At 40.7% G+C, this 27,677-nt stretch overlaps 1 protein-coding gene across 9 annotated transcripts in view; it reads left to right on the top strand.

Annotated features, from left to right (window-relative positions):
* The window catches only part of Cadps2 (calcium dependent secretion activator 2), a 520,278-nt gene that overhangs the window by 27,729 nt on the left and 464,872 nt on the right, over positions 1-27,677 (top strand). The window lies entirely within an intron of this gene.

Raw genomic sequence — 27,677 nt, 5'->3', positions numbered from 1 at the left:
GCCCACAGATTCTGCTCAGAGGGATGCTTCTTGCCGCAAAGCCACCAGAGGCTTAGAGTCCGAAAGAGCCCAGCAACTGACATGCAGGGTATTTTTATCCAATGAAAAATACTACCGAGAGGCTGAGGATGTATTTAAGTTGATAGGGCATTATCCTAGCATGTACCGTGCCATGGGTTTGAACTCCGGTACTGTATGAAACTATTCATGATGGGGGATTCTCCTAATCACAGATTCTTCTAATCTGGAGAAGCAGAACCATGAGAATAGTAAGTTCAAGATTAGCCTCTGCAACTTAGGGGTTTGAGGTTCGCCTAGGATATACAATACACTGCTACAAAAAAGAAAAAATAAATAAAAATGCCCGAGAAGCTGAGTGGGTAAAGTGTTTGTTGGTTATGTGTGAAGATGTGAGTTCAAATCCCTATAACCTAGGTAAAATCCAGTTGCAGTCACATGCGTCCATAACCCCAGTGATCCTACTGCATGAGAGGAGGAACAGAGAGGAGGAGAATACTCAGAAGCTCCCTGGCAAGGTAGCCCAGCGTAGGCAACAGGGACAATGTAAGAGACCCTACCTCAAATAAGGTGACACTGAAGATTGACACTCAAGTTTGTATTACGGCCTCCATGTGTGGTGTGGCATCACACATTCGAATACGTATCACAGATATCATACATGCATACACCTACACACAAAAACTTAATAAGAAATGAAAAAGTTGATAAGAACACAGAAAAGGCCATATGAGTGCTATAAACTTAGGTATGCTATAGATTTGTTTCTAAAGAACTTTAAAATTCTCATTCTCTGGTTACTTCTTGCATCCATCTTTTTTTCCCCTTAAATTGGGCTCAGTTGTGTAGGTCTTACCTTAGTTTCTTGCATCAGGACCATATCCTGCACAAGGTCAAACTCGCCATGGCATCCTTTCATTGTGGTCTAAGTCACCACTGTCTTTGTTAATCAGTTGCTTTCAGAATCCTCTTGGATATTCTTGTATAAATAGGAGGTTCTGTTTTCCATGTTTAGGCTAGAATTCTGGTCTACAGTGTGTCAGAAGTATGGCAGTAGCCATGTTTTTAAATCCCTTTCTCTCACCTCTTTCTATATTTGAGGCATGAAATAAACAGATGTCTGAGTAGTTGCTGTCACTGGAAGTACCGGCCTTCTTTCTTTTCTTTCTTCACAATGCTGACACTGGAAGAGCTGGCTTCCAGGCAGAACACTGCTGTGGAGGTTTACTCCCAACACCAAGGAAACAATCTCTCCCAGAAATTAGCAACCTCTTTCTCTCGGGGTTCTTCTTTTCTCTCCCATCACTGTTCCCCTCCTGCCCTGCCTACAGCAGATGGGATCAAAGTTATCCCTAAAAGGCTTTCAGGCTCCTCTCTACTCTACTTCCCACCCAGGCAGAAAGGCTTTTAAGTAATTTGAGGCCTTTTGCAGGTTATATTTGTATGGGTTGTATTTTCATGTATAACAACTCAGTAAACATTATCTAATTTTTTTTGGTTGTGCACAAATGTAATGATGTCCCTTTAAAGTATGTGTTTCAAGGACACAGGTTTCTTTTTAAATTAAAGTAAGTGGTGCCTAACAGCTGATGTGCTCAAGCAATGTTTTCACGTCAGTGAGTGTACCTGTTCCCCGGGTCTCTTCAGCATTCTGTGGTACCACACACTTATACAACACAATATAACCTTAAGTGTTTTTCCTGTAGAACCTTCTGGTCTCTGCGCGCACTTGACATTAAACTGTTCATCACTGTTTATCTGCAGTGATAATGAGCAATAGCTTCAGGGATATTCATGGAAGTCTCTCTTGTCCTTGCATGTGTGTGGCACACTTTGTTCTGGCACAGCTAAGCAGCATGATGCCTGGCATGCTATTAGAGCCAACGTGAATGATATTTCCATCTTGATGCCATGGTAGCTTGTTTCTCTCCATTGCATCTTTTGTTAATACACTTCCTCTCTTGTGATTTTATTTTTTTTATGGGAATAACAAAAAATAACTATTTTTTTTGCAAATAAAATATTTACTGATAATAAGTCACGAAGAAATTTAACATGATTTTGGCACACAAAACCAATAACACATTGGTTATTCAATACCAAACTGTCAGCCCTGAAAATATCTACATAAAAGTAAAAGTATATGGACTGAGCAGGATGTATTTGGATATTCAGTACTTCATTTTGTTGTTGTTGTGACCAGAGATATGAAAGTAGGACCGTAGCTTTGCCATCACCAGTGGGGCCTGGGGACAGTGAGTACTTTCAGGGAACTCTAAACTCTAGAGTTCTGACCCCACAATTCCAGATAGCATAAGGAGTATAAGCCTTGGCTCTCAGAAAGGAATGATTACAGAGTGTGGAAACCGTGGAATACTGTGTCCCTTCACCTCTTTCCCATGTGTCTTTTCCTAAATTGCCATGTTATTATTGCCTTTTCTATCTTTTCTTCTTCCCTCTCCTCCAGGCTACTAGTTCTAGGAGGAATTTTTTTGTGACTACTACAGATCATGTGGAATTATATATGCATTCATCTAAAACTAAGCATAGTCGTACAAATGCATGTTCTTTTGATGTAGGGGTACGTCAGTTAGAATAGTTGGGAAAATAACAGTTGCCAGATCATTTTATAGAGGTGATTTAATATTGGAAACTAATGATAAATCTATCAAAAATATAAAGAAGAAATGGCATCTGTTGGCAATACAGAACTTACCACAACTTCTGAGCAAATGAGACAAGGTGGGGGTTGGGTATCAGACCCCAGATGTAAGTTTCCTATGGGAGACAGAGAGCTACCCACTGGAAATGGAACCTAGGATCATAGGATCAGCTCCCCACTCCCAGTGGTAACTGGTACCATGGAAAAGACACACAGAGAATAATAATAATGAAATCCAATACGTAGCCGCTTTTGTAAATGTTACGTAAAGCAGAGGAGGGAGAAACAGAAATACCCTGGTCTTTCCTCTGCAATGATTCAGTCTCCTGTTTGTTTCTCATCAGCTTATTGAAATTAAAACCCAGTCATAAAGGAAGTGTGGAACCTGCCTTCTTTCTGCAGGGTTTGGCTTATGCGCAGAAGGCTGGGGACGCCCAGGAAAGGACCTGGCACGAAAAGGCCCAGATCTTCTCCCTAACTGGGCTTCAGAGTTTCAATTGTTCTTAGTGTGAACGGTGTCCCGGATGTGCTTAGCTTCATTTCCACTTTAGATTCTCTGCTGTGAAAATGCAGGACGTAAGGCAAGATGCTGCGGTTGCTCCACAGTTTGCTTGCTTTCCTCCGTCCTCTTACTCGTCTCTACAGGAGTTGGGGTGATTACATCTGGTTTAAGTGCTTCAGGAAATTCTGTTGTCCCCTGTTAGAGTCTGGAGTGGCCTCTCAGGCCCTGGAGGGTTGGCCTCCCTTGCCCTCTCCTTCTGACTCTGTGCTCTAAGCTCACTCACTTCCCTGATGCTTCCCGAGCTCTCCCTTTGCTGTTATTTTTCTGTTTCATGAGCGTTTTCCCTAGAACCTCTTCTCTTACCTTCTTCACCTTTGCTCATCAGTTGTTTCCGTGAGAGTCTCTCCTCTGTTTAAAAGCTCCTTCAATCCTAACATGTGCTTTGTTTTAACTTCTGTTTTTGTTTAACATGTGCTCCTGTTTTATAATGATTACCTCTGATATAATTTAAAAGTGATGTGTGTGGGTATGGTATTGACAAGGTGGACTTACGATGCTCAGACTTTATCGATTAGATTTGGAATCACATGGGAGATCTCCCACTGGCCTTGTGATTGAAGGGATTTCTGTAGAGATTTAACTAAGTACTGCTGTTCTTGCAGGAAATTTATGGTTGTTTCCCAGAACCCATAAGTTTCTGTAATTCCAGCTCTATCTAGCGTATCCAGTGTCCTCATCTGGACTCTCTAGGTATGAGTAATATACAGAGTAAACATACACATACAGGCATGCAGGCTAATGCTTATACACATACAACAAAAATAAATATTTAAAGAATGAGTTTGACAAAGTGCAAGTGAAAATATCTTCCATTTCATTTTTTTTTCTGTATATAATCTAGTTACTCAAAGGTCATGATTTCCTCATGACATTTTACTGAATGTTCCAATATTATTCTTTGAAAAAAGGTTTAACTTATATAATAAACATAAGTAAACTAGATCTGTGGTAGTAGCATGGTTATTCAGTCAACCAAGGAATTGTCTGAACTCTCTGTAGATGGATATGTAAGAAGACAGAGGACTTAACTGTCTCTTACTTTTCAAGTGAAGACTGTAGTCATAATGGCCTGAAAGCTTTAGTAATTATTTGTAAACCTTCCTGGTACTTTGGAAGGCAGGTTTCATGCTTATGTATTGGAACTTTTGGGAGAACATGAAAAGCCACTGATGTTTCAGAGGCATTTTTTTTTTCTTTTCCTTTATGCAGTCTTTTTAAAAGATGACTTTTGCATCTAAATGTCCAGGTTCCCTGTTTCCACCATCCTTATCTCCTGGGAGTTTCTTAAAGCTTCTCCTTGCTTTGGTGTCTGAAAACTCTTATGGGAAAGTTCGGCTACATCACTGCATTTTGCACACAGATGCAAAATGTTAATAGTCTGTGACTTGGAAGTTTATATTTTAACTTGCAATACCTCTTAAGGAGAGGATGAAACAGCACAGTGGGGAGAAAGCTGCGGGTGTCTGAGCCTGTGGTCTCTGCGTGTTCTGGTGGTAACCTGTGGACACTGAGTCTCTGAGGAGCAACGTACCTTCCTGGAGCACTGCCTCAGTGCTGCACATGTCCTGTCCACAGCGTGGTTATTTGAGGCGGGGCATTGCTTCTCTGGGGGGACTGCCTATAACAGCAATGAGATCTTAACGATAAGCAGAGTCCTGCATGTTGTAATGGGATCGGCACAGAAGCATCTGTCCCTGTCTGTCCTGGCAACTCACGGTGCAGTTGCTGCAGAGCTCTACTTTCCTTCTGCTCTTTCCTCACACGGCTTTTTACTTGGGGATCACTGTTCTCTTTCATTGGATTTGCTAGAGTTCTTGTGTTGGTGGACACTATGGGACCTTAATCATTCTACTCATGGCCACTTCTGTTCTGTGCAGATGCACTTTTTCCCTTGCTTCCATTCATTCTTATAAAACAAAATCTGATGAAAGGAGATGATCACCCATTTAAGTAGTAGTTTAGAGTAATAGCTGATGAGGTAGTCCGGATCACCCATGGAGACTTTATTCTTTCCAGGCAGCATGAACTGAAGTAAACTTCTAGAAGCTATCTTTTCCTATGTCTTAAATGAGTACACAAATCCAATCTGTCCTGCAAGGCTGTTGCTAATGATTCGGTTAAACCTACAGATGAGGTAGATGTAACAAAGGCTTTGTAAGCCTTGCCCATTTTTATTCAACATACAAGTAGAACAGTGGACGAACAAATAACTATAAGCTTCCAGGACTGAATGGATAATTATGAAAGATCCTGCAGGGTTGGGATTTCTCATGGAAGGCTTCTGTCGGGAGGCAAACACTGAACTAGATTGGAAGTATTGAATTTGAGGAATAAGGAAGAGGCTTGGTTCCTGTACTTAAGCAGTGGTTCTTGAATTCTGCTGTGCACTGAAGTCACCTGGAGAGCCCTTCATGGTGGGTATTCAGGACCAACTGCCAGGCATGTGGGGTCAGCAGGTTTGATAAGCGACTAAGGTACACTCTTATAAGCACTGGAGTTTTTACTAGTGGCCACACTAAGATGCCAGCGGCTTGCTGGGAGGTCTTAAAGAGCCTGGCACACTGTTCTGATGGAGGAGCCACCCCGGTGATGACGTTTTGGGAGTTGGAAGAGCTTTTGCATCTTGCGTCTGTTTCTTGGAAACTTTAGTCTATTCCTTCCAGCTTGTTCTTATCAAGATAAAATAACCAGTCTGTCCTGTTCTTAAAATCATTGGCTTCTGTGTCTGGAGAGATACCAAAAGACTTGTCAGTCTTGTAGCTTATGTATTTCTTCACATGTTCTCGTTCTAAATATGAATCTGTATAGTTTATGTATATATACTGACGTGATACTTTGAAGTGCTTTGTTCTTGGTTTATGCTTCTTTTGGCCACTCTTACATGCAATTAAATCCAACTCAAGTTTACTTTCGAGTTTTACAAAGCATGCCCACCAAGAGGCTCAGCATTTGTAAAATATTTACAGTGGTTTTCCTTGGTATTCCAGAGGTATTCCAGCTATTTTTCTTTCTTTCTTTTTAAGGCTGCAATTTCTTATACAGTATATTCTCAAATACCAAGTGATTTTTCTTAAACAGGGTTGTTAAGTCTGTCTTGTGTCTTTTTATTCATTGGAGTTGGTAGTATATTTCGTAGTACTTTTATCACTTAATATTTGAACATTCTCAGCACTTTAATTTTAGCATGGCTAAATGGAATGTGTAAGGCACAACACTTTGCATTTAGTACCTTGTATTACCTTAAGTGTTTTGGAACTGTAAAATCCTTGTAGATAAATAGCTGAATACATCACATTTCCTCAATCTTGAATTTTTACCGTGGCTCCAGCATTTCCTTTTCAACTAGCACATTGGATGAAGGAACACATGATGTCAGTCACAGTGTGGCTTTGTGTTCTTCGAACGTGTGTTGCGTAGATAGCTAGACTCTCAGGTAGGTACCCGTAACTTTGCTTGGATAAAAGCACAGATGTTCTATCACATTTTCCTGTTGTGATTAATTCAGTGGTGTAGTGTGATCCCAACAGTTAATGTTCAGTCTTTTATAATAGTAATAATCATCAAGATTCTAAGAACATTTAAAGTTAAATAGTGTGTGTTGTGTGTGAGTGTGTGTGTCTCTGTCTGTGTTGAGAATGGGTGCAGAAAAAGTCAAAGGTGTTGGTGTGCTAGGCTAATTCTTAGTGCATTCAGCATCTTCTGACTGCCTCCCAGTGGGGCAGAGGTGAGGAGAATGGAAGAAAAACAATGAAGACAGCTCTGTGTGTATTCATGTCTCCAGGAGAGGCAAGAGTTTAGAGTTAACTGCCTGAGGAGTACATTCTGATGTCCTTCCCTCCTTGTTTCTATTTTCCCTCCCTGAGAGGGTCTAACTCTGGCTTTGGTTGGTGGCAGTAGCTCCCTTCTTTCCAGTTGGCACGACTTCATGCCATTACTCTCCACCATTAGTGCTTATTGTATACAAGTGAAGAGAAGTGCAGTCATGTAAGGCAAAATAAATCCTTCATAGGTTGTGTGTGTTCTTAGTGTATGCACATGCAAGTGGGTGTGAGCACATGTGTGTACATTACCTCCCCCCTAACACACCTTCAATATGATCTGATGGTGAGGGGGGAGTCAGTGTTTGTGTCCAATCTGGCCTCTCAGTCTTTTCACCAGATATGAAGCTCCTGTATTCATTTTTTACCTGAGTTCTCCATAGTCTTGGATATAATTGAAGTGCTTTGTGACACTTCCCAGGCTGGAGGGACAACATATCATGTGATCCCAATGGTCTTCTTTTAAATTTTTTAAGTTATACTACTCCTAGGCATATACCCAAAAGAGTCGCAAGTCCACAATAAGGACATTTGTTCAACCATGTTTGTAGCAGCCTTATTTGTAGAAGCCAGAAGCTGGAAACAAACCAGATGCCCCTCAGTGGAGGAATGGATGCACAAATTATGGTATATCTACACAATGGAATATTACTCAGCAATAAAAAACAAGGAAATCATGAAATTTGCAGGTAAATGGTGGGATCTGGAAAAGTTCATCCTGAGTGAGCTATCCCAGAAGCAGAAAGACACACAGTATATACTCACTCATATAGACATATAATATAGGCTAAACCTACTAAAATCTGTACACCTAAACTAATCAAGAGGGAGGACTCTTGCTAAAATGCTCAATTCCTATCCAGAAAGGCAAAGAGGATAGACATCAGAAGAAGGAGAAAAGAGGGAACAAGTCAGGAGCCTGACACAGAGGACCTCTGAAAGGCTCTGCCCTGCAGACTATCAATGCAGATGCTGTGACTTATTTGGGCAGAGTGCAGGGAATCTTATGAAAGAAGTGGGAAACAGTAAGATCTGGAGAGGACAGGAACTCCATAAGGAGAGCAACAGAACCAAAAAAATCTGAGCAGAGGGCTCTTTCCTGAGACTGATACTCCAACCAAGGACTATGCATGGAGATAACCTAAGACCCATGCACAGATGTAGCCCATGGCAGTTCAGTATCCAAATGGGTTCCATTGTGATAGGAACAGGGACTGTCTCTGACATGAACTGATTGGCCTGCTCTTAAATTACCTCCCCCTGAGGGGGAAGCAGCATTACCAGGCCACAGAAAAAGACAATGCAGCCATTCCTGATGAGACCTAATTGACTAGGATCAGAAGGAAGGAAAAGAAGACCTCCCCTATCAGTGGACTTGGGGAGGGGCGTGCATGCAGAGGGTGGAGGAAGGGAGGGATTGGGATGGGAGGAGGGAGGGAACCACAGGGGGGATACAAAGTGAATAAAGTGTAATTAATAAAAAATAAAAATAAATAAATTCAAAAATAAAAATAAATAAAATTGTATTTATTTATTACAGTTAGTCACTTTGTATTCTGGCTGTGACCTCCTCCCTTATCTCCTCTCAATCCCACCCTGCCTCCTTCTTCTCCCCCTATGCCCCTCTCCTAGTCTTGTTAAGGGTCTTATTTTACCCGGAAAATGAGGGTGGAAATGAGAGTGGAAAGTCACTGTATCCCAACAGCTCTCTCTTAGTATTTTTTTTGCTCTCCTCTACCAAGTTTTCTTCAAAGTAACAGTTTCCTTTTGATTAAAGTTTGTCCTGCCTATACGTTGTGTACGGTTAAAGATGGAACAAAGATTGAGACAATGGCAAACCAATGTCTGACCAACTTGAGACCACGCTGTGGGAGAGAGCCAACCCCTGTCACTATTAACGTTTCTCTGCTATCTCTGCACACAGGAGCCTAGCGTAACTGTCTTCTGAGAGGCTTCATCCAGCAGCTGATGGAAACAGATGCAGAGACCCACAGCCAACCAATAGGCTGAGCTTGGGGAGTTCCGTGGAAGAGTGGGAGGAAGGTTAGAGGCAGCCGGATGGGTCAAGGACTCCACAAGAAGACCTGCCCAGTAAACTAACCTGGGCCCATGGGGACTCACAGAGATTGAACCACCAACCAAAGAGTCCCTACACATATGCAGAGGATGTGCAGCTTGCTCATCATGTTGGTTCCCTAGCAATGGGAGTAGCTGTCTCTGGCTGTGTTACCTGCCTTTGGATTCCCTTTTCTCTAGCCGGGCTGCCTTGTGAGTGGGGGAAGATACACTTAGGCCTACTGCAGCTTGAGGTGCCAGGATGGGTGGGTATCCCTCGGGGTCCTTCCCTTCTATCAGAAGACAAAAATAAGGGGATAGGGAGAGAGAGGGTTAGACTGGGAAGAGAGGAGGGAGGGGGCTGGGATTAGGCTGTAAAGTGATTAAACAAGTAAATAAATGTAAAAAGGAGAAAAATTACCACCTCCTTTAATGTTTCACACCTTATTTAGGCCAGAAATCTTGATCATCTATAGTTTTTAGTTCCCTTTCAACTCCGCCTGCTTAAAACACTACAAAGCTTTTGATGGCTTCCATGGACCCAGAGTCCCACCAGGGGCTGTGCCCTCAGGGAGCTGGATTGCCACTGTTCCTGGTGCTTCTGATGAACACCTTTGTGCAGCGTGCAACTTCTGCCATGTTATTTGGTGACTGACGTTGTTTTGGTTTTGGTGCCTACAGTTGTTATAAGAAGAGCTTTTTTCCCCAATATGTTACCATGTTGTGCTGTGCTATAACTAGCAAAATCAGCATCCTCAGACACTAGCAGTTGAAAACTGACTTCCTCTCATCTACAAGAAAGCTGACTTTCATGATTGGCATTTCCTTTGCCCTGACAGCATGGTAGGTGCTGAGGTACTGTGGTTAATTTCATTTGGCTCTGATTGTAAAATCATGATGGAAACTATGTGTTGAACTATAATGTATAAATTATGTAAAAGCTGAACAAGAAAGTGTGTCCTGTCCATACCCAGAGGGTTGATTTTCATCAGAGTGATTAAAATCACCAAGAAGATGGGGGCGTTTGAAAGAGGTCTTGAATAAAAAATGTATTGACAAAAGCTCATGGTTTAAAGCGAGTGAGTGAAATGAGTGAGTAAAATAATGGCCAGAGCCAAGACATGGATGTAGGAGAGTGTCAGTAAGGTAGTGGCACTGTGTTTCTTGTTAGGATTTCAGTAGAGTGTGTATTGTTGAGGGAGGTTAGAATTGGAAAAGCTGAAGTTTGGGTGTGCCTGCTGTGGTGGAGGACTCGCGACTTATGCTGGTAATAGAGGAGTTGTAATGGAGTATAATCCATCCTCCGGGAGACCTGAGGTCCAATGTGACAGCCTGTGTAGGTGAGATGGAACATGGATTCTTAGTCCCTTATCTAATGTGGCATTGGATAACTCTAGATTGCAAACATTAGACTTGAGTTCCTGGCATCAGACTGTGTAACAGGATACATTGAGTATAGATAGAAAATGAAAATTGTCTTTTTTTAAAACCAATATTGCTTTCCTTTCTCATAGTTGAGTTCCACCCTTCTAAAACGTTTCCCATGTTTAATGTGACAATATAGGATATCCCGTGAAATTTCTAGTTCCTTCACATAATTGAATATGGCTCTGACACTGTCTGCATCATAATGTATTCTTAGACAGGAAACTCTTAGAAATCAAACACACATGCACACAGACATATACACTTCATTTATTGGAAATAAGGAGTTTGATAATAAAGAGCTCTGGTTCTTAATGGATCATTATGTATCCCTTTTGGGACCAAGGGTGCATGGGCCATTTGTTTTAAATTGTGAAATCATAAAAGAAAATGTTCACCATTAATTTTAGAGGATAAAATTTGATGCGGATGTGACATCCAGCCCAGTTACGTCTGATTGTGTCTCTGTTCTCACTGATTGATTTTCTTTTGCTTTTATGACATCTGATGCCAGACTGTACCCAGCTTTACCCCTCAGGCAGGGATGGTCCTATCCCTAGGGAGCCAACTTTGGGTTGAGTTTGAGTTCAGTCCCACATTCATCTTGGCACCCAGTTGCCTGGAAACTGGATTACTGTCTTACTCATCCATGAGCCCTTCTCTGCTGGGCATCCACTTTCCTTTCAGACACACTTTACTCATCCTGAATTCTTTGCTTGCCCTTTTTGTCAGGCTCCTCTGCTCAGAATGATTTTGAACCTGGCTAGTCTTCACCTGGATTCTATTTTCACTTTGATCTTTTGCCTCATGATGGTGCCCGCACCTGCCTTTTCATCTCACAGACTCATCTGCTACTTCAGATCTGCTGGTAGATGCATGGCCCCCTTTACCACTTCTTCATTAACTAGCATTCCTTTTCTCTTGCTATTGTACTCTGATCAGTGTGAACTTCCAAGTCAAGCTTTTCTCTATTCATGCCGTGCCACTCAGTCCTGTGGTGAAGCTAACGTTCGTCTATCCAGTGTTATAATATGGCAGCATCACATCCCAAGGGACTAAACATAGGTTAGAATAAGCACACTATGTTACTTGTTCTGCATTAAAAAAGTACTCTCTGTGTCAAATTGCCATCATCACTTTATTATGACCATAATATCCGCTACATAATTTCAGGTCCAAGTTTATCTACATGTGGCAGCCTGAAGACTGAAGAATTTTTAAAAGGTCTTATATGTTTTCATAGATTATCAAAAGACACACTGGAAAGCCCTGGATGAAATCATGACTATAAGTGTTTTTCCTTGCTTATCTCTGAATCATTTCACCCTTTTCAGGAAGAACATTTCAATATATAAGCTATTAAGCAAACAAACTTTAATAATTTTATGCACATGCCTTAATGCATATTAATGCAGTAATTAATCCATACAAGTGAATTAATCAACAAAGATAATCTGTAAAATTAACCCATTAACCCAACCAGTAAATTAATCTAGCAGTTATTGCATCCATTGGATTTTAATCCATTATTTCTGGGCAGAGATTAAATTGATCTTAATTCTATCTTCTCATCTTGTCCTTTAGAAGGCTTTTTAAGTTATGATTTCCTTATGTAGGCATCCTCCTTGACTGGGAAGCCACTTTAAATGCCACTGAAGTGGTATAATAAGCAAATGTATGTTTATTGACCCCAGGATATAGAGAACCTACAAAGATTTATTTGCTCTGTGAGAAAAGAAGGAAATAACTCCTAGTTATGTAAATCCTCTATCACCTAGAGAGTAACAGGAAACTGCAGTGTTTATCTAATGTGCAAACATAACTAAGTTCTAAACAAGCATTTAAAATCAAAATAGTGACTGTCACTTACTCTTAATTCCATTAGCTCAGGGCTTCCTACCAAAACAACAAATCACTTACAAAACCACTTCTCTATACTTAAACAGAGCTCATAGACAATGCCACTGTAATTAAATGATGCAATGTCTGACAGATATAAAGAAAGAAAGCTAAATTTAATAATGCTACATGTTTACCAATATGTAATTATTCACAACCAGTTTAGAAGATAACTAGTGAGATGCACCTGTGCATATTCATATAATGAGATGATGAGTCAATAGTGAGGGCTCATGCAAGTGTATTGCAGCAGAAGTTTGAATTCCATGGTGGGTCAGCAATGTGCTTTCATAAACCAGAAAATGGCTAGTGGTAAATTTCCTATAAGTTTCTGAAGGCCTTGCTGTCCACCTGCTCTTCCTTTGCTACCAATATTATCCACCTGTAATGAGAACATTACTACTTCTTTTCAATGCTAGGGACAGAACCCCGGGCCTCACACATTAGGCAAGTGCTCTACCACTGAACCAGAACTTCAAGCCCATTTAACTGAAGCACATCCTTAGGGCTTAGTCCACACACCAAATTGGTATTTGGAGATTGTAGAATGAGGTCATTTCAGATGACAGTGTCCACTTCCACCCGTGCCAGCGCTGCTAATATGGTACAAGTCAACAACACGATTATTATTAAATTGAAATTCCTGGGGTTCGACATTTACAGCTGTAATGACAGATGACTTCTCAAACTACATGGCCCAGTCTTCCCTGACCTCCATTCTGTTCCTATCAGTACGAAGGCTTCTGCTGTGCCATATGGCCAAATTTCCACTTCTTTTGTTCTCCATCCCAGCTTCTCGCCAGGCCAGTGCAGCTTCATCTCCAACAGTGCCAAAAATGTACCAGCATTTAGGTAAATCTGGCGGAATCATGCTTCCATCCTGTTCTAGAACCTGCTCTGCAGGTTTAGCTGCTGGAATGCAAAATAACAGCACACACGGGGTCCTAATGCTAGGATCCCGCAATGATGATCAGAGTCTTGTGTATATTAAAAAAAGCCCCATGTCCCATCTCTCGCTCCTCCTCTCTCTCTGAAGTGTCTCTCTGTAGGTCAGAATGTTTTGCGACTCACAGTGCCATCTTCCTTGAGTGTTGGGATTATAGGCATGGGCCATCATGTGTAGCTGAAAAATAATTATTTTTTCTACACAGAGGACAACAATGCATGGCATTATTTCAAAATGGAAAAGCAAAGTCAAGAATAAAGCAAGCTCAAACCATTTACAGTAGCAAAATCAGAAAGATACAGTGATGGTTGTGTGTTGATACCTGAATGTCCCCTCCCCTGCGGCCTAACAAATTTGAGATTAAAATGCTCTTTATCTGTTTTTCAAACTTCATACTAAATTACAAGCCTTTTTCCAAGACATGAAGATAATGGAGTTATGATGGAATTGATTGATATTTTCCAAGTCCTATTATAATTGTTATATTATTATTGTTTATTACCTTATTATTTTATTTTTATTATTATTAGTAGAGACTTTTCAAGTGAAGCACTGGACATCACTGAAGTCTGAATCGCTCAAAACTTATCTCCTATCCTTTTCCAATGAGTCTTTTCACTGGGTGGCTGAGGGATGGGGAAATGTTTGGATGGGAAAGGTTTGGAGTCAGCAGTAGAACAAGTAGCCTGTGTCGTGCTTGTCCCTTGCCTATGGAAAGAAAGAATGGGAGAGTGACCAAAAACAAAATAAAACAACAACAACAAAACCATCTTAAAAAAAAAATTTCCTAGCAAAACAGACCTCTGTTGGTTAATCCTCTGATTGCTCTTTTAAAGTATTTTTTTAAATATATATATGTTAAAATCTTGCTTATGTTTATATTGGTGTAGGTTGGAGTTAGTTTAGGAAGCAATCGTAAGTGGGTTTCTACTTATTGGATTGTCCTGAGCAGGTCCAGGATCATCCAGAAGTGTTGTCTTTTGTTTAGTTAGTGCCAACTATCTCCTCTTTCATTTAGGAACTGTAGATAGATCCAGAGGCTTCCAGAAAACCACAGGGCGAGGGAGGGCGTGACCTTCTTTGAGACCTTCTCTTCTAGTTCCTGGGCAAGGAGGGCTCACCTGTGGAGTTGCTGTCCTGGTAAGGAAGGACAAGGACAGTTGGCCCTTCTCATCCTCACTTGCTGGTGGTTGTTTGGTGCTGACCCTCATGATTCCCATGTGAAGAACAGCCACAAATTGGGTGACTCTAAGAACATGCCTACTGTGTAGCGTAATGCTGTTTTCTTTGAAGTGTTACATTTTTTTTTTCTCTCAAATACAAAATTTGCTAATATAAACTTCAAGGTTGACTTTAACTTTTACTGTTTGGTTTTAAAAATAGATAATGTAGGTTATTATTTTGTTTTCTGTAGAAATGTTCATCTTTAGGCCTAAATGAAAAAGGAAGAACAACTTCCTCAGCGGGATTCCTTGGGTGTATGTGGCACATTCGATGTGTAATAGGAGCACTAGGTATGAAACCAGAATAACCAGAACTCTGGAGTATAAACTCTCTTCATGCTAATTATTAGCTCTGAGACGTTGGGAATTTTTTTCCTTAACCTCTTCAAAGTGCATTACTTCGGCTCTTGTCGTTTTACATTTAAGTTCATTTGCTATTTCAATATTTGGCTGTATTCTCATTTTCAAGATGCTATGGCATTTGAAAATCTGGGCACTTTTGGCTCCTGTTTCCCTTTAGCTTTGTCTCTGAGATTCATAAATCTAGTTTATATTTTAGTTTAAGGTCCTCATCTACCCAAGCCTGTGACCATCAGAAACCTTGCTTTCATTCTGCCTGCACCACACTTGATAGATAAAATTAGGCTAAACCTGCACTCCTCACAATTATTTTTTTTTGTCTTACATAATAAAACCTACTTGAGGGAACTATTGAACTACTGGAGATTCACAATAAAGGAATTGTCTCATAGAGTCAAGGGCAGGGTGAGCAGCCAGACCTCAGGAGCTCCTGGTCTCAGGAACCACCGGTCCTTGAAGAAAAGTGGTTGAGCATCATTTTCCTCTCTGGCGTCCAAGTCTTGGTACTGAAGTCTTGCTTGCTTTTGCTCCTTCTTGTACTTGCTGAGTAAGCAGCCTTGGGCTTACCGTGTTATCATTTTACCTGCCATCATGTTGGTTCCCCACGTTATTGCTAGTTCTGATCTAACTCAGAGGTGAGAGCTCAGTCATGCGCATGAGTGGCGCTGGGCAGTGCAGGGCAGGGCTCAGAAGCAATGCCTGTGTCCAGGCAGACGCCCCATGTGTGTTTGTTTTTAAAATTCTTAATTTGTGATGCCAGCATTAGCAGACTCTATAGTGCTGGTGGGTGTGGAGGCCTGTCTCCTCACCGTCTCCTCTTAGCCTTTGTTTATATCTGACAGTAAGTAATCGGATTATTTATTGGCTACACGGTTTTGGTCTATTGTACTGTTCCTGTGCACAGGGGAAGTAGAGCTGCAGAGTGAGCAAGGATATAGTTCTGGGAGCTGTCCTTGGAAGAATGGGGTCTGATGAATTTCAGGCAAGAAAGAATGCAGAAGGTACTTGGTTCTTGTTTTTGTTTTTGTTTTTTTTTCAGTCACCTTTTGCACTCTGCATTAAGTTAGTTGTAGCTTGAATGCTAGAATGCAGTCAAGGTGAATGTTACAGAGTGCCATGCATTCTGAACATAAAAGCCATTGTCTTCACCAGAGAAGCTGTAACCAGTTACAGAAGACTGTAGGCCCATTGACTCATCAGAGGAGGGGTCACTGAAACTTGTATTCCTGGCACCCTGCCTGCATTTCCCACTCAACTGTATATCATTTCACTCTAAGATCAGGAGACCTAGTTGTTGTGGATAGTGCTAGAATACCTAGTGTGGAAGGCTAACTAAAGAGGGGATTCTATATATGAGGAAGTTGGCATTCATTTTGGCATGAGATTTTGGGGGTTCTTGAGAATGGGTTTTTCTGTGTAGGTCTAGCTATCCTGAAACTTTGTAGATCAGGCTGGCCTTGAACTCAGAGCTCTGCCTGCCTCTGCCTCCCAGGTGCTGGGATTAAAGATGTGGTCCACTGCCTGGCAGGGTGAGGCGTTTCGGTGGTGTGGTTCTTTGGAATTTTGTTTCTGTGTACAACCCCTCACCCATGCTCTGAAAATAAGCCCAACTAATGAATGATTTCCCAAGCTGGGCTTTTTCGAATTCTGCTTTGCTTTGGTTATCTGTGTTCTAACTTAAGGATTCAGACCCTTGTTTGTATCTCTTCAGGGAAACAGTACATACAACAGTGAGAAATGAGTGGTAGCATTTTGTCTCACATTGAAGGGCGGGATGGCTAACACTTGTTTTGCTTCTGGATAGTGGTTGTACATTAGAGTCACCTGTGGAAAGAATCAGTGAGGATTTGTTATGAATTGGATGAGCTTGAGGGAAAGGTAGTGATTTATGACTCCCAGCCATGGGATTTCAACAACTGGGTGAATTCTGGTAGGTTGAAAATACAGATTGAAAATACAGATTGGATAGTAGTAGCATTTGAGGTGACTTGTGATTTTGAATTCTTTGTGGGACTGATTATCTTGTGAAGACCAAATGTAATTCAGACTGAGTCCCCAGAAAGTGTCAGAGGTCTCCTGGTGTTGCTGATTTGGGGTGCAAAGGGAGTTGTTACAGTCAGTTCCTTTTGGAACAGGATTCTATCAGTATACCTATGAAGAAAGCAAGTTACTAGATTTGAGTTAGTTGGAGTGGCAGGTACATTAGGGGCCTTCATTTGGGGACTTTACCAGTAAGCACTCATGCTTCTGAAGTAGTCATCCTACTATTACTATTTGTTTTTTGTTGTTGTTTTGTTTTATTTAGTTATTTTTTCTTTTTTTTCTTTTTTAAATTTTTAACATTAATCATAGGTAATTTACTTTGTATTCCAGCCATAGCCCCCTCCCTCATTCCCTCCGAATCCCACCCTCCCTCATCTCCTCCCTGTCCCTTTTCAAGTCCACTCATAAGGGAGATCCTCCTCCCCATACCTGATCCTAGCTTATCAGGTATCTTCAGGACTGGCTGCAATGTGCTCCTCTGTGGCCTAGCAAGGCTGCTCCTCCCTTGGGGTGGGGAGGAGGAGGTCAAAGAGCCAGCCATTGAGTTCATGTCAGAAATAGTCCCTGTTCCTCTTACTAGGGAACCCACTTGGAAACTGAACTACCGTGGGATACATCTGTGCAGGGGTTCTAGGTTATATCTATACATGGTCCTTGGTTGGAGAAACAGTCTCATAAAAGACCTGTGTGCCCAGATATATTTGGTCCTCTCCAGGTCATATTAACTCCCCCTTTTTTCTTTTTCATTCTTTGTTAATTACACTTTATTCACTTTGTATCCTCCCTGTGGTTCCCTTCCTCCTCCTCTCATCCTAATCCCTCTCTTCCTCCACCCTCTGCATGCATGCCCCTCCCCAAGTCCACTGATAAGGGAGGTCTTCTTTTTCCTTCCTTCTGATCCTAGTCAATTAGGTCTCATCAGGAGTGGCTGCATTGTCTTCTTCTGTGGCCTGGTAATGCTGCTTCCCCCTCAGGGGGAGGTAATTAAAGAGTAGGCCAATCAGTTCATGTCAGAGACAGTCCCTGTTCCTATTACAATGGAACCCACTTGGATATTGAACTGCCATGGGCTACATCTGTGCAGGGGTCTTAGGTTATCTCCATGCATAGTCCTTGGTTGGAGTATCAGTCTCAGGAAAGAGCCCTCTGCTCAGATTTTTTTGGTTCTGTTGCTCTCATTGTGGGAACTCCCCCTTCTTTTATATGATTCCTGCACTCTGCTGAAGGTTTGGTTATGAGTCTCAGCATCTTTGATACACTGCTAGGTAGAGTCTTTCAGAGGCCCTCTGTGGTAGGCTTCTGTCCTGTTACTTGTTTTCTCCTACTTCCAATGTCCATCCCATTTGTCTTGCTTTCTTTTTTTTTTCTGGATTTTTGATACGATGTCCATTTAGCAGGATAGCAGTATATTTCCTACTATTGGGCCTGTGAGCTCCTCATGCAGGGGTTGTTGGTCAGGTTTACATTGTATATGCTTCCACCTGGGGAGTGTCCCTTGCACATTCACAACAGGAAATAGGAGTCAGGATATACTGCTCTTTTGTATTGAAATAGGAATGAATTCATTTTCGTGTTTTTGTAGTGAAGAAATGAGTTCTTGAGTGAACTATCTTTTGAAAAAGCCAATGACATCATTTTTAGTGGGAAAAAAAAAGACTTATTTGGGCAAATGGGATTTGGGTGTTTTTGTTTGTTTTGTTTTGAAATGGCAATTCTGTTTGTTCCCATAGGTACTGGATCTCCCCCTAGCATAGGTAAAGGGGTCTGTTGACATTCTGCTTCCACTTTCTGCAAATGGAAGACGATGCTGGAGCCTCCACTGACTTTAGGGCAGGATGGTTGAATAAGATCAATTTACAGATGAAGAGTTTTAAACTGTATTTATGCCATAGCATTTTTCTTTAACAGTTAACTCAATTGGAGGGTAACATACTAGATCAAATTTCTAAATGCTGACTATTCTGGACCCTTTGTGAGCTCATACTTTTAGGAATTATAATTATGATTATGTAGGCACGTGTGTGCGATTCTTTTGCACACTTCTTAATATTCATGTACCTTCAGTATTTTACTGTTTTAGAGATGATTTCAGTCTTAAAAATTTTTTTCCAATCAAAGTGCTATTGACAGAAAAGTAACTTTCTGATGGCATGAAAGTAATTAAATTATTTGTTCAAATGCTGTTCTCCTTCATAGGTCTAGAATTACTTTAAACTGACTTTTTTCATACATGTCCTTGACACACTAAACAATTTTTAATTATTTTTATTTGCATAATATATGTACATATGTATTTAAATTTTTCCATGCACAGAGAAATGAGACTGCCTCTTATAATATGATTTATGTTGCATATGTATTTTCTAGCCAGAGTGAGGCCACTCATCTCTTCATTTTGGTGCAGTAAAATCGTTTTTCTTTTCTAGTAAGTTGTTATTTCTCTTTTCTTAGATTTTCATTAATTTTGAAAGGAGAAAGCTTTTCACAATGTTCCAGTCCCTTACTTTTATATTTGAGAGTGGCATTCTCCTAGCAGTCACCACGTGTGCTTTTTCTCCACAGGCTGCCCTCTGTTAACCTGTTCTCCTAGCACTTACAGTATAAAGGGATCTATGATCTTCGGCAAAATTGCTTTCGTTTGAGAAAGATGAGTTTCTTCACAAGTTCAGGGTTTGGCCTCTGCTGAGATGAAAGTTAGAAGTGAGTTTCAGATGATTGAAATTTTGTGGCAGTAATTACAGTGACTTAATATAAAACAGCCACACTGCCTTTTGCCTTGATGAGTTATTGAAATATTTCCCCATCTTTCTATCTCTCAAGTCCTTTAAAAACATTTTATTTTATTATTGTTAAGAAATTATGTGTGTGTGTGTGTGTGTGTGTGTGTGTGTGTGTATGTGTGTGGGGTATGTGGTTGCTACTGTGAACATGATTGTTCCTCCAGAGACCGGGAGAGGTGTTGGATCCCCTGGAGCTGGAGTTTCAAGAGGTTGTCAGACACCTGATATGAGAGCTGGGAACCAAACTCTGATCTTCTGGAAGAGCAGCAAGCACTTCTAATGGCTGAGTCAGCCCTTTGTCCCTCTCAGGTCCTATGTACTCCAAAACTGAACGTTTTTTGTCTCCCTTTGAACTACAAATGTGATTATAAGTTATGATGAAAGTTTTTAAGTGAAGGTACTGTTTTCAAAGACTGGGATGTTTCTCCTTTTCATGATACAAATGACATAAGGTCATATTTTTATTAGGAGGAAGTAGAAACCAAATCTCAACATGGTAAGGACAAAATACTGTGTTTTTTGAAGTAAAGGTTTAATACAGAACTAAATTGCTGAGGGCTTACATAAGGGTATGGTGTTGGGCTTTGTATTTTCCTTCTTTCTTCTGTTCTTTCTTCCTTTCTTCCTTTTTCTCTGTTTCTCTCTATCGCTCTGTTTCTCTATCTCTGTCTCTCTTTCACACTTTATAAGACAAAGAGGAGCTGATTTGGGATTTAGAGTTAGGGGGAAAGGGAGATTGACATACTTATCACTCTTTCTCTCTCTGCTTCTCTCCCTCCCTTCATCTCTCCCAGCAGATGATGTTTTTCTCAGTCACTCTAATTTTTGAGCCAAAGTCTCTCACTGAATTTGTAGCTAAGCAATGGGCTAGCCTGGCTGGCCAGTGAGCTCCAGGGATCCGCCATTTTCTGCCTCCCAGTCCTGGCATATAAAAGCTTGCTGTACTACCTGGCTTTTGCATGTGTGCTGGGACCTGAACTCAGGGTTTACTTGCTTGTGTGGTGACCTACTTACTGAGCCATCTTTTCTGACCCTACATAAGGCATATCTCTTAACACATCTCCATAGTTTCTTTTTGAGTAGCCTACTAGTAGTGCTTTAAACTTTATTTTCTCCATTATGTAGATAGAAAGTGTCATGGTGTTATACTATTCTCTCTGTTGCCACTTATATTCTTAAATCCTCTCCTTCTGTTTGTTTATCACAAGTTCTGTTGAGAGAAAAGTCTAGTTGCTTTCCTTAATGGTCATCTGCTTATAAGTATCTTCATTTGTGTTTCATGATTTGTAGCTGGGATCTACAGATGAAAATGTCAAATGCTATTTTTTTTCTTTAAGAAATCAAGTATAGTGGGGTTAGCCTTTTACTTATATGTCCTAAATGTTCTTTGCTTTGTAATGCGTATTCTTCTTTGTTTTCTGAATAAACTACTTGATGGAAGGTTGAAGATACTCCAGGGTATCTTCAAGAACAGTTGTTTCAGTTATTACAAATTGCAAAGGCAAATTCTTGAGCAGTCTCCACAGAACCTGCCTGCTCTGTGTTAACACATTTGATATGGAACAATTACTTTGCTTCTTAGTTTATTTATATATTTACGTTTGTTTACCGTAAAATCTCTGCATATTGTTATGTAGGATTATTACTTTGTAAACCTTTTGGGGTCAGTGGGATTTTTTTTTTTTTTTTCTGTAGCTGTAGATGGTAGAATATAAAGGTTTAAGCCATCTCATGTTGTTTCAGTGGGACTGTCCAGTAAGGGAATGCAACCATTAATTTGTGCTTATTTCATGTAAAATGGAGGGTTTTTTCCCCTATAAATTCTTTATTTACTCTGCCTTTATATCTTGCAGTAGGCATTCACTACATAACTGATTTTTCTGGGGTGAATTTTCTAAGCAGTATGGTGTCTGGGTTAGATCAGAGACTCTGGAGACGAACTGCCTGGGTTTCAAGGGTGGTTCTGCTCATGAATAGGTCTGTCATAGTGAGCATACAAAGAGACACACTGTGTCTTAAGTTTCTCACCTTGAGATGAGGATTGAGGGTCCCACATTTGTTACCTTTTCTATATAGTTCCTTTATCTTATGAATATATAAGTGTTTTGTCTCCTCATTTTTTTTTCTTTTGGCATTTTAAGACAGGATTTCTCTTTGTAGTCCTGACTGCCCTCCGCCCTGACTGTCCTGGAGTTCACTCTGCAGACCAGGCTTGAGCTCCGCAATCTGCCTGCCTCTGCCTCTTCAGTGCTGAGATTAAAGGTGTTCCACTACTTGGCTTTTCCTTCTCCTTACTCTTTTATTACATCATTACAGTATTTGTAAAAGTGGCTACACATGTGTCTTTTGAGTAAGTGTAACTTAAATGAGCTATATTTTGTCCTAAGTGAACATACACTTTTTAACTTCCACTTTTAGATATAAAAGAAAACAATTTTTGAGACCTTATAGAATAATATTGCTCAGGCTGGCCTTGAACTCATGCTCCTTCAGCGTCTGCTTCCTTCAGCAAATCCAACCTGCTTGCACCACCACAGCTGGCCTAGGGAAGAGCCTTGAACTCATTGGCACAGAAGACAACTTCTGAAAAAAAAAAAAAAAAAACACCGACAGCACAGGATCTAATATCAACAATTAATAAATGGGACCTCATGAAACTGAAAATCTTCTTCTGTAAAGCAAAGGGCACTGTTGTCAGAACAAAACGACAGCCTACAGACTGGGAAAAGATCTTCATTAACCCTCCATCCAACAGAGTGCTAATGTATTATGTATATTAATGTCTTAATATACATAAAGAACTCAAGAAATTAAACTCCAACAAACCACATAATCCAATTTAAAAATAGAGTACAGAACTAAATAGAGATTTCTCAATAGAAGAATATTCAATGGTGGAGAAACATTTAAAGAAATGCTCCCTAGGCCACAGAAAAAGAGGATCCAGACAGTCCTGATGAGACCTGATAAGCTAGGGTCAAATAATAAGGAAGGAAGACTACCCCTATCAGTGTAGGGGAGGGGTGTATGGGCAAAGAAGGAAGGATGGTGCTACAGTTGGGATACAAAATGAACAAATTTATAATTAATAATAATAAAATTTAAAAAGTACTCAACATCAGAATGACTGATTTCACCTCACACCCAACAGAACGGCTAAGATTAAAAACTCAAGTTGACAGCACATGTTGGCAAGGATGTGAAGAAGGGGAACCCTCCTCCATTGCTTATGGGAGTGCAAATTTGTAAAAGCACTTTGAAAATCATTTGATGCTTTCTCAGAAATTTGAGAATAATGCTACCTCAGGACCCAGCTATACCACTCCTAGGCATATTTCTGAAAGATGCTCCACCATTCAACAAGGATATTGCTCCACTATGTTCATAGCAGGTTTATTTGTAATAGCAAGAATCTGGAAACAATCTAGCTGTCCCTCACCTGAAAAATGGATACAGAAATTATGGTACATATGCACAATGGAATACTATTCAACTATTGAAAACAAGGAAATAATGAAATTTGCAGGCAGATGGGTGGAACTAGAAAAGATCATCCTGTATGAGATAATCCAAAACCAGAAAGACATGCATGGTATATACTCACTTATAAGTGGTTATTAGCTATATAATACAGGATAAACACACTAAAATCCATAGACCTAAAGAAGCTAGACAACAAGGAGGACCCTAGGGAGGATGTTCAACTCTCATTCAGAAGAGCAATTAGAATAGACACTGGAGGAAGATTAAGAGAGGGAACAAGATGGGAGCCTACCATAGATGTCCTCTGAAAGACTCCTCTCAACAGGGGCTTGAAGCACATGCTAAGACTCACACCCAAAGTTTGGGTAGAATGCAGGGAGTCATAGAAAAGAGTGGGGGAATAGGAATAGAAAGAACTGGAGGACCATAACAAGACCAACAGAGCCAATAAATCTAGGCCCAGGTGATCTGGCAGAGACTGATATACCAGCCAAGGACCATGCATGAAAAGGACATAAACCCTCTGCTCAGAAGTAGCCGATAGGTAGGCTCAGTCTCCATGTAGACTTCCTAGTAAGGGGAGCAGGGGCAGTGTCTGACATGGACTTTATGCCCTGATCTTTGGGTTACAATCAGGATGTAAAGGGGATAAAAAAAATAACTTTAAATTTTAAAGAATTCAAAAAATAAATAAAAATAAAATGTAAAAAGAAGAGAATAATATTGCAACTGTGAAAACTTAAAAAAAAAACAAACAAACCTCTAAAGTGAACAGGTTCACCTGTATTTTGAGGTTTGTAGTTATCTTACACTCATTTCTACAGTGATTTTTAAAATTCATTTCGTTTATAAAGTAATGGAAAGTGATGACCTAAAGTCACTTGAGTGTGAAGTGGACTACACCACTGTAGAACTACGTTGTAAGATTCTCCTACAAAAACTGTGTCATGGCTTTTCTCCATGATATTACAGAAAAGAAAGGTTCCTGACTCTATTGCCAGTGCATTTTGGCATTCATCTCTGTTTTTTAATTACACAGTATACTTAAACAGTTGATTTTTATATGTGTATAAGAAAGGGTAGAAACATGGGAGGGTAGGTTAATAATGCTGCTCATATTTCTTTCTCATTGTCAGGCATATGATATAAAAAATTGCTATTTTGTTTCATATTTCTGAGTACGAAGGAGAGATATTTTCTAAGTCATTGTCATGTCTTCTCTAGTCCTCTGTGGATGGAAAAGTAGATCACATTCGAATTGACTTGAATCAATAGTACTAATGCATTATCTTAAAACTCAAACACCAGAAGAGTTGACCGGGCTGGGCAAGACAGTGTTCTCTCTTAACTGACAAAATTCGTATAGTTGGTTAGAGTATAAGAACCCCTGCACAGATGTAGCCCATGGCAGTTCAGTATCTCAGTGGGTTCTATAGTAATGGGAAGAGGGACTGTCTCTGACATGAACTGATAGGCCTGCTCTTTCACCTCCCCCTGAGGGGGAAGCAGCCTTACCAGGCCACAGAAGATGACAATGCAGCCACTCCTGATGAGACCTAACAGACTAGGATCAGAAAGAAAAAGAAACCCTCCCTTACTAGTGGACTTGGGGTGGGGAGTATGTGGAGAGGGGGAGAAAGGAAGGGATTGGGAGGGGAAGAGGGAGGGAACTAGAGGGGGGATACAAAGTAAAGTATAATTAAAAATAAAAAAATAATAGTAAGAATTTGTATAGTTACATTGCCCCATGCTGACCTATTATTGCAGCAGGGGTGTCATGTGTCATGCTTTCAACTTCTGACTTTATCTTCCATACTTTTGGTCTAAAGGATGAAGAAACTTAAACATGTTGAGCTTGAACTATTCAACATCTGTACATTTTGATTCTGGGTCAGTGGCATAGGAGACGACCCCGCTGAAGCTTTTGTAGAGTAAGTGTTGTGGTCCTTTGGGACAACTCAGGAAATAGGAAAGGTGGCTTGTGCCCTCCATCCACTCAACAAAAGGCCATCCAGGCCTACCATTAGTGTTCAGGGTAGAATAGTTTCAGTTGCCAAAACAACAAAGTTAGGTTGTGGATCAGTAATATTGTCACTCAAAAAATAAAGGGGAGGCGAGGGAACATTTCTAACTGTAGGGGGAAAAAAACCCAAATAAGCCAACTTGTTATCAATAGACTTTAGGTCTTAGGTTCAATAAAGTTCTTAAACAGCAAGTAAATGGTGAAAGAAGAAGTTGTGGGGAATCAGGAAGGACAGTAGAACCCAAGAATAGTACATAAAATAGACTAAACATCTCTTCATGACTTTTTTTTTTTTTCAATGCATTTTATTCAGGAACATTGAACAATCCTCGGACCCTGGGGAAAGCCAGCCCACAGCTTAAATAGCCTCTGGGTAGCCAACCCAGGCGTGCCACGGGGGCAATGCAGATAGGTCCACATACATGGAAGCAAGCCAGATCCTCGGCCTTAGCCAAATGTGGAGTTGTTCGTGACAGAGAGCACTCACCATCGGGAAGGTGGAAGGCGGAAACCAGCTCCATCTTTAAGGCATAGCATTCCGCAGCTCTCTACAGTTCCCCCTTTTTGTTTTAGACGCATCAGGCAAGAGTAGAGGTCTGATCTCTGATATTAGAAATAAATTGGGACTTTGTACAGATGTTCATTTAGGTGTCATCCACCCAAAGAGCATCAGACCCGTCCGATACCTTTTTCTCAGAGGCGGGACCTGGGGCATCAACCCGCATGCAATCAGACATGCTCTTCTCTGGGTCCAAAGCGGCTGACCCTGAGTGCAGTGCTTAGCCTCGCATTCTGAGCGTATCATTTTAGCTTTTTATGGTATCCAACCATGCTTGGGGAGAATGTCCTGCTTCAATGGCTGTAAAGGCCTGAATGATCATGGCTGCATCACACTGTTGTGAGACTCTAATCTTGCATATATACCACAGGCAAACCAAGGAGACCAACACCAGAAGGCCTGCTAACACTCCCATGCCCGCCCATTCCTTCAGATGATTCATGGCTGCAGCAATCCATGTTGATAATCCTGTGGCTAGTCCTGCGTCCACTCCGGTAGAATTTACTGTGACAATGGCCACTCTCAGCTGCTCCATCGTAGTATCGAATTCTCCAGTCCAATTACCTAAAATATAGCTCGACAATTGTTTAGACAGATTTGCAGCACAGGAAAAATTCTCATGTTGTATGCTAGTGACACAAAGTCCAGCATACTTTCATTGACAGCCAGGTTGAGCGATTTGCCATAGGGTATCAATTTGCTCCTGCAAGAGGTCAATCCTCTGATTGAACACCATCAAGCTTCCTTTTAGTTGAGCATTAATTCCTTTATGTACAACTAAGGCATGAGCTACATTGGCTAAATGATTATTCAGGGTCTGAGCAGTCTGCCCAGTATGACTCATGGCTAATGCCCTGGTGGTAGCTCCAACAGCCGTCAATGAGATGGTAGTAACAATGGTGGCTGTAGTTCCAAGATCCCTTTTCTGTCTGAAGAGAGTCATAGCGTGAGGGGCATCAATGGGCACAGGCACCCAGTGAGGCATGCGAGTAACCGATAGAAACAGAGTTGAAGGAACTAAAAGAAAAACAGGAAAGTACAATCAGACAGGTGAAGGAAGTAAACAAAACAACTCAAGACCTGAAGATAGAATTGGAAAAATTAAAGAAAACACAAATGGAAGAAATAATGGAAAGGAAGAATCTAGGGAAGAAAACAGGAACTACAGAGGTAAGCATAACCAACAGACTAAAAGAGATGGAAGAAAGAATCTCAGGTGTAGAAGATACAATTGAAGAAATCGATGTATCTGTCAAAGAACATGTTAAATCCGAAAAATTCCTGACACAGACCATCCAAGAAATGCAAGACAATATGAAAAGATAAAACCTAAGAATAATAGGTATAGAGGAAAAAGAAGACTCCCTTCTCCAAGGCCCAGAAAATATTTTCAACAAAATCATTGAAGAAAATTTCCCCAAGCTAAAGGAGAGGCCAATTAGAATACATGAGGCCTACAGAACACCCAACAAATTTGACCAGAAAAGAAAATCCTCCCACCACATAATAATCAAAACAATAAGTATACAGAACAAAGAAAAAATACTAAAAGCTGCAAGGGAAAAAGGCCAAGTAACATATAATGGCAAACCCATTAGAATCATACCTGACTTTTCAACAGAGACTATGAAAGCCAGAAGGGCCTGGACGGATATCATGCAGACCCTAAGAGAACACAGATGTCAGACCAGGCTACTATACCCAGCAAAACTCTCAGTCCTCATAGATGGAGAAAACAAGATATTCAATGACAAAAACAAATTTCAACAATACCTACAAACAAATCCAGCATTACAGAAGACACTGGAAGGGAAAATACAA

The sequence above is a fragment of the Meriones unguiculatus genome, chromosome 21 (assembly GCF_030254825.1).
Source record: "Meriones unguiculatus strain TT.TT164.6M chromosome 21, Bangor_MerUng_6.1, whole genome shotgun sequence".
NCBI lineage: Eukaryota > Metazoa > Chordata > Mammalia > Rodentia > Muridae > Meriones > Meriones unguiculatus.
This window is presented reverse-complemented; position numbering and strand designations above follow the sequence as displayed.